The sequence below is a fragment of the Dermochelys coriacea genome, chromosome 1 (assembly GCF_009764565.3).
Source record: "Dermochelys coriacea isolate rDerCor1 chromosome 1, rDerCor1.pri.v4, whole genome shotgun sequence".
Lineage (NCBI taxonomy): Eukaryota > Metazoa > Chordata > Testudines > Dermochelyidae > Dermochelys > Dermochelys coriacea.
The window spans coordinates 203,684,683-203,692,978 of record NC_050068.2 but is presented as its reverse complement, the minus strand read 5'-3'; the positions used below and the strand labels follow the sequence as shown (position 1 = coordinate 203,692,978).

At 44.4% G+C, this 8,296-nt stretch overlaps 1 long non-coding RNA gene across 1 annotated transcript; it reads left to right on the top strand.

The window, feature by feature from the left end:
- The first annotated feature begins 337 nt into the window (after positions 1 to 337).
- On the top strand, positions 338 to 5,116 carry LOC122459607. The gene is made up of 3 exons (XR_006280414.1): positions 338 to 473; positions 1,550 to 1,631; positions 4,859 to 5,116. It is a non-coding gene; the product is annotated as an uncharacterized LOC122459607 (long non-coding RNA).
- The last annotated feature ends 3,180 nt before the right edge of the window (positions 5,117 to 8,296 follow it).

Here is an 8,296-nt window from a genome sequence, read left to right as displayed (position 1 = left end):
TTTTTCCAGCCATTCAATAGTCCCATCCCTTTTCATGTGCATGTACAATGACACCAGCAGGAAGTGTCATGTTCTTCAGCAAGGTTTTTCTTTCAAAAATAACAGGAGGGAGCTTTGATCCACTTGCAAAACACGATAAAACCACCATAAAATGGATTTTTTTTTTCATGGCCAGTGGTTTTAATTAAAACTGTTTTTCCACCAACAATGGTTACTGTCCTATTGCTCAGGAGATCGAATGTCATCGGTGTTTTGTCCATATTTCCTATTTGTGACCGCTCAAATGTGTAATCCTTTCGATTGTTTTATAATCTTTGGAAAAATTCAATTTTTTCTCCCGGCAGCTTTTGCGCTATCTTTGGTCGCTGATGAAGATGGAGACCATGATGGCTCATGAAGTGAGTGTACCAGCCCGCTGATGTGACAAACACTGACGGCTTTACAGAGGGGCTCCGTGCCTGCAAACGCTCCAGGTAAACAAAATGACAATGTATTAGATACTCAATAATTCCATAGAGCTTAATCATCCAGTTTTCATGTTGAACCATTGATAAGCCAACACCCCCGCTCTTTGACGCTTCACTTTTTTACCAAAAAAATTCTGCTGATGAACACGTAGATATGGTATATTGGTAAATGTCGATTTCACCATCACGCAAACAAACCAACCAAACAATATTTCCAGTGCTAATAATCGAAATTAACAGATAGGTAAAGTAAGAAACATGCTGTCTGGGGACTTATTAGAGGTTTGTGAGGATATTTTCTTTGTATATTTTGATGACAATTTTGTGTTAATGTTTATAAAGCTTTAAGTTTTTGAATCTCAACATCTACTGTCATTAAATTTTGTCTGACCCCTGCTAGAGATGTAAAAGGTTAACCAGTAAGCATTAGGCTAACTGTTAACCCCGGTGGCCGGCTGGCCAGAGCAGCCCTCACCGCTTCAGGCCAGCTGGTCAGAGGGACCCCAGTCCCAGCCGTGGAGGGCAGGCGGACAGGAGCAATCCCAGCTGTGGGGGGGCAGGCAGGACCCCAGCCTCCCCACAGTGAGCAGACAGGACCCCAGTCACGGCTGTGTCAGAGCAGCCACGGCCACACTGGGTCAGGTGGGCAGGCAGGACCCCAGTCCTGGCCGTGGCAGGCTGGAGTGGGAGTGGATCCGCACTGGGCCAGCAGGACCCCAGCTCCAGCCAGGCCAGTGGGACCCCAGCTCCTGGCACCAACCCACTGGAGTGACAGCGGTTAATGATTTAACTGGTTAAACATATAATGTTAATCATTTAACCAGTTAACGTTTTTAACCAATATTTACATCCCTAACCCCTGCTGTTGTCGAACACTCTCTCCTGCAATTTCCCACAACAGTGGAAATTTAAATGCATAAAAATTTTGAAAAATGCTTAAAAATAAAAAAAAGAAATTATACCTCAAAATTATTTTTAAAAAATTGAATTCCACCAAGCCTATTTATAACTCTGTCATTAATTTTTTTTCCTCACCTATTTTTCCATGTACTGAGGCTGGCTCATCACTTTGTACTTCTCAGGATCACTCTTAGTTCTTTTATAAAAGGTGGATACAATGTTGGCCCCCCGGAAGTCCTCTGGTACAGACTGCTGTTTTTAATGGTACATTGCCTATTCTGGTTGATAGCGTCAGCTACCTTGTTCTCTAGGTCTTTCATCATTCTCGTCATTCACTCCTCATTTAATGGCTTCCCTTGCTCCACTGTCTTCTTTCTTCTCCTGTCTTCACCTTCGCAGCCAGGATAGAGACATCATGGAGAAAGTATTTCTCCAACACCCTCTCTGGGGCAGAGTGAAGAGAAGAAATTCAGCAGTCTCTGCATCTTTACACTCCTGTGGCCCATCTAACCCTCCCACAGGCTTCCTGTTTCTGACAGGACAAGTGAAGCAATTCTCTAGCCATCCTGATGGCATTTCTGTTTGGCTGTAATGCAGTACCCTTTGAACATCGTATCTGATCACTTCCAAAATTTCAGGGCATGTTTTAGGCATCAAAGGGCAGAACCCTATTGATTAAACTGTTGCCTGTGATACCTGTAAGCAGCTGCCCGATTTCCACTGATGTGCCTGAGAAGAAAATCAGGCCCACAAAGTAGAACATTGCAACCCGAACCAAACCTGACTACAAGCATCGGGTTCAGGTCAGGACGGGTCTGAAAACAACCCAACCCTATATGGCTTGGACTGGGTTGTCTCTGATCATCTCCTCCTGCCTAGGGAGTTGGGGCAGCAGCAGCTTTGTGCCTGCTCCTGCCAGCCACGTCCACCTCGCTGCCGTGTGTATGAGTGTGCTGACGAGTCAAAGCACCTCTCACCCCACAGCATGCACAGTGCAGCAAGGCAGCGACAGCTGGCAGGGGTGGGGCATGCAGCCGCAGCTACACAAACCCCACAGGCAGGTGGTGGCTGGAGACGGATGGTGAGCATGGAGTGTCTGGAGCGGGAAGCTCACACCAGGCCAAGCTCCAATGACACGGCAGCAGCACTGATAGGTTCAAAAAGTGCCAGGTTTAACCTGGTTCTGAACATAAGGTAGCACTCTTGGGTCAGGTTCAGGCCCAGTTTGGGCTTTAAAAGCAGGCCTCTGCTGACCCCTACCACAGAGTACACATTTGATGTGGCATCAAGAGGAATTTCTCTGGCATGCCTTGCAGCTGCCTACAGGTATCACAGGCAGCAGTTTAATATACTGCTCTCTCTAACTGCATGTGGTGCTCCGCCAGTATAAGCAATGGAGTGAGCAACTCTCCAGTGTACTTGGGGTCTCTGAGGTAAAGCCCTCTGAAGTACATGGGAATCTTTTCAGACTTCAGCTGGCTTTGGATCAGGTCAGTCAAGAATTCCTTATTGTCTTTCTCTGCTTTATAGGCAAAACTATGGCCCTGAACACAACTCTGCTACTCTGTGTGCTCCAGCTAATGCACAGGGGGTTGGGGAGAGGAAGTAGAAACACATTCTTGCCTTCAAGCCCATGGAGCAGCTGTGGAGGCTTGTTCAGTTCAGTGGCTAAAGTAACTTAGCACATGAGAAGTATACAACCCAATGATACCACACCTGGTCTGCACCCTGTGTATTAGCTGGAGCCTCTGTGGAATTGGCCCCTGTGCTATATACAAGGGATGTGTACTCCCTGTCTGAGCCTGCCCCTGCATCCAGCCCCCTTCTGCTTTCTGAGCAGAAATGTACTGTAATCCTTCTACATAGTCCACACACACAGTTGTTCTGTAATAAGTGAAAGGGGCCCCATGAATCCATATGTCATCTAAGTCCAGTATTGAAAACATACGCTGCTCATATGTTCATGTATCATTTCCATAAAAGTTGCGCACACTTTTGTTCCACATGAGTTCTTGTTAAGAACTGGAGTTCAGAGAAAAGCACAAAAAAAAAAAAGAGGCTAGAGGGATTGCTTCATAGGGAAAAAATTAAAAGGACAAAATCCAGATAGCTTGGCTAAGCAACAACTAAAGGGGACATGGTAACCTTGGGAAAACATAAGCCATTTTAGGTGATGTGTGGGAGAATCAGTAGAAAGGGAAAATTTAAACTGCATACTGAGGGGAAAAAGCCTGAAGTGAGCTGGGTGGAAGTGAACCTCCTGGGAAGTGGCTGTCATAAATATAAAGGGAAGGGTAAATGCCTTTAAAATCCCTTCTGGCCAGAGGAAAAACCCTTTCACCTGTAAAGGGTTAAGAATCTAGGATAACCTCGCTGGCACCTGAGCACAATGACCAATGAGGAGACAAGATACTTTAAAAGCTGGAGGGGGGGAGAAACAAAGGGTCTGTGTGATGCTTGCCAGGGACCAAACAGGAATGGAGTCCTAGAACTTGGTAAGTAATCTAGCTAGATATGCGTTAGATTCTGATTTCTTTAAATGGCTGAGGAAATAAGCTGTGCTGAATAGAATGGATATTCCTGTCTGTGTCTTTTTGTAACTTAAGGTTTTGCCTAGAGGGAGTCTCTGTTTTGAATCTAATTATCCTGCAAGGTATTTACCATCCTGATTTTACAGAGGTGATTCTTTTTACCTTTTCTTATATTAAAATTCTTCTTGTAAGAAATGGAATGCTTTTTTTCATTGTTCTTTAAGATCCAAAGGTTTGGGTCTGTGGTCACCTATGCAAATTGGTGAGGATTTTTATCAAGCCTTCCCCAGGCAGAGGGGTGCAAGGTTTTGGTAAGGATTTTGGGGGGAAAGACGCTTCCAAACAACTTTCTCAAAAATAAACCCGGACGTTTGGTGGTGGCAGTGGAAGTCCAAGGGCAAAAGGCAAAATAGCTTGTACCTTGGGGAAGTTTTGACTTAAGCTGGTAAAAGTAAGCTTAGGAGGTTTTCATGTAGGTCCCCACAGCTGTACCATAGAGTTCAGAGTGGGGAAGGAACCTTGACAGGCACCCTATTGCTTGAAAGCATGAAAATAGAGAGGACAAAATGCTAGAAAATCGATGGTATGGAGAAATCCTGTTTTTGGCCTTGGGAACAGGGCATGGCCTCTGGACAAGGGGTAGCTCTGGGAGGAACTCTACATCAGGAAAACAGAATTCCTCTCAGAGCCCCCGATTCCCTGGGTGCACATGTCTGGCTGGTTCACTGGCTGCTACAGGGACTGTAACGTATATCCCAGGGATGCCAGGTCCTGGTGTGTCTGTTTATATGCATGGCGGTTTGTACTCGGAGCCTTGAATCCTCCTTCCTTTCCTGCCTCAGGTGTAATGTACACCCTTGAGGGTGTACAGAAGGAATGGTTACAGCGTTACCCTTTAAGGACCACGCAATCTAACTCCATGAATCTGATTGTTGCTTTCGTTTGCTATTTTTATTCTAGGGTATATTGCATACCTGGGACTAGAGCTGAGCAAACTGGGCCAGAGCCTCATTTGGTGTAGACAGGTGCAGCTCATGAAGTCAAAGGAGTTATGTCTGAATATATATGCTGAGGGCCTTGATGGGCCTGACCTCTATATGCAATGAACAATTTTATGCATCATAGGAGGGATGGCTGGATCCTTATGGAGAGAGAGAGGCCTGTGACAAGACTAGCTCACCTCCCCAGGTGGGGAAAACATGGAGAAGGTCATGAGAGTGGCAGATCATGTGACCCAATCAGGCCTGGGACATGTAAAATAGTGACCATTGGAAAGCAAAGGGAGGCGACCTGTGGAGGAGACAGAGAAGGGCTTGGGTCCTCTCGAGGACCAGAAGGCCAAACTCCAGGCAAGAAGGGCTGGGAGCTACTGCTGAGGGAGCAGGAAGACAGGGAAGTGGGGCTTGGCCCAGTTTGGGACTGAGGCGGAAGAGTATGTGAACTGTGAAAGGAAGACAGGCTGTCAGTGAGTAGAGTGGACCCAGCTTGAAACAGGGGTGAAGACTTTTTTTTATTGTTTTTGAGTTCCATTTCTAGTATGCCACCATATTGGTGGGACTTAATAAATTGGACCCCAGATGAGGAACCTTGTTTTGAATAGCACTGGACAATGGTGTGGAGAATTTAAGGTGTCCTGAAGAGAAGGAAACCAAGGCAGTGCTGCTGGCCATGAGGTGGCACTTGAGACATGGTAGCCCTGAAACAATAGATTTGTAGGCTTATAGTTTAAGGCCGGAAGAGACCACTAGATCATTTAGTCTGACTGCCTGTATATCGTAGGCCATTAAATTTCACCTAGTCACCCCTGAAGTGAGCCTGACAACTTGAGTTTGGCTAAAGCATAATGTCCAGAAAGGCATCCTGTCTTGATCTGAAGACATCACAAGATGGAGACTCAGCGCTTCCCTTGGTAATTTGTTCCAGAAGTTGATCATCCTCACTGCAAAATTGTGTGCCTTTATATTCAATCTGAATTTGTCTGGCTTCATCAAATGTAGCCCTCTCTTCTGCTCACCATTAGTCTATGCACAAACCACAGTATTCAATAATTTGTGGTCATTTTTTTCCAATGAATATTTTCAGCCAAAATATTTCATTCTATGGCTTGGTTGTGAATTTGGTCACTGGAGAATTGTATAGCATATTTGATAGATCTTAAATTCTGATTAGAGAATATCTGCCTCCCCTCACCTTACTGTCTGTGTGAAGGGCACACAGCAGCGTTCAAATCACACTCCCTGACAGTACCTGGACTGAGCTGGGGAAGTTCATGATCCAACCAGCAGATCACATTAGGTGATGAGTCCTGGTCACAGGCCACCTGAGGCACATTGCACGTACGCTAGGAAGATTGTCTGTGTGCTTTCCATGTAAAATCTGTAGCAATAGCAAAGTTTCCAGTGGATTTTGTGGAGTCTCTGCCACTTTTCCCTTTTCTGCGTCAAAACTCTGGATGGGGTTGGGAGGATTTTTTTTTTCCAAGATGTTATTAATTTCCTATCTTTTTTTTGTTTTTTGTTTTTCTTTGGAAGGGGTTTAGGCGTAGAAGTGGTGTCAGTGTTATGGTGGAAAGGCTTTTACGAAGAGAAGATGATGGGCAGACTTGCGATAACAAACTCAAAATGCACTTTCTGCAAATATTGTGCAACACTGACTTGCAGTTTGCTATGTCCATGAACAGTCCCGCCAGTAAACTCCACTCCAGCATGTGTTTATAGGAAGACAACACTAGGGGAGTGAACTTGGTGGAAAGGGAAATCATTAAATTCAACAAAAGGCTGGTGACATTTGTTTAGAACTGCTACAGATGTAGCATGAATTAAGAGAGAGCTGGCTTTTGGTGGCTGGGGAACTAGGGACCATACATAGTTGCTGAGTTCTACAGTATTCCTATCTGTCTAGGTAGATACTTGGCTCTTATTGCCATTGTATATGAGCCTCGCATGCTTTTAAAAATAGAAACAAAAATAACCTCTCCCTCTTGGAGAAGAGCTTGATTAATTTATAGTGTAATTTGTTTGTGCATGTTAGTGAGTGGATATGTAGGCATGTTGTGGGTCTGCATATGTGAAGAGTTTACTGAGAGAGCACTAATCAAATGTGTTTAGAATTTTGTTGTGAAAGTGAGGAGACCCATAGTCCTCATGGGAGAGAGCCCCATGGTCCAGGTCCTACATAAGTTCTGTCTCCTGCACTTGGGAGCTTCACGCTTTTGATCCACAGTTCTCTTGTCCTGGCAGAACATAGCAATCATGGCAAGTTATGACCATTCAAAGAGAGGCACTCTCTCTAGGTAGCGAAAGTAATGCTATGGGGGCTTGGAGTCTCGGGGCAGTGACCTCGAACTAGACTCTGTACTCACCAGAGAGCCAGTACAGGCAGGAGAGCACCAGGATAATGTGTTCACAGTAATCTGAGTTGCCAAACAGATTGGCTGCTGTATATTGTACCAACTGGAGCTATTCCAGGATATGTAGCTTTCTTTGTAGATATTAACTGCAATAATCAGTCGTGGAAGTAGTGAGTAGAAGTGAGCAACTAATTTTTTTTTTTTTGGTTCAGTGGCTGAACCAAAATTATATATTAAAAATCATTTTGTTTTTGATTTCTCTTCAGCTTTTTCTCACAATAATAATAATAATAAAACACCCAACTTTTTTGGGTCAAACAAAAGTCATTTGAATGTTGGTTCAAAATGGAACATCTAAATGTCTCATTTCAAAAATATCAGAACCATTGTGAAATTTCTGAACCTTTTTTTTTTAAGGTTTCTTCAGCTAAAACTATTTGCTGAATCCAATCCAAGTTTGCAAATATTTTCAGTGCCCCCCACCACATGCATTGGTTTTTCAGTGAATTCATTATTGCTTGGGGGAAAAAAACACCTAGGTGTAGTCAGGAATGTCTGGATATCTGTGCCCAGGTCTGTGTCTGACAGGGTGGGACACCACCTTTGTGCTAGTTGCAGAAGAAGGTGGGAAAGTGCTGTGCTGCTTTGTGTAACCCTATCCCTGAGGTGTAGCTCAAACCTCCTCCCTCAGACTTGCTACTTGGAATGGCTTCTCCCTGCTCCTCACGTGGGTTGGGTCCTGGGTTCTTTTTCTAGTGCTCAGTGCCTCCACCCAAGGTGACTCCTCGCTGTGCCTGAGACAAAATGGGTGCTGTCCCTTGGGGAAAATGAACAATGCTACTAATGAGCAAGGAGAATAAAACCCACTACAAGAACGATAAAGTAAATCAACAAAAACCCCAGCAAAGAAATGGCATACCCCACAATAATATCATAGCAAAAGGAGACTTTATTGGAAGCAGGAAAATAGGATCTGTTGATAGAAAGGGCTAAGGTTACTTAATAAGTACTAAACATTAACAAATCAAACAATTCCCCTCCTTTCCATA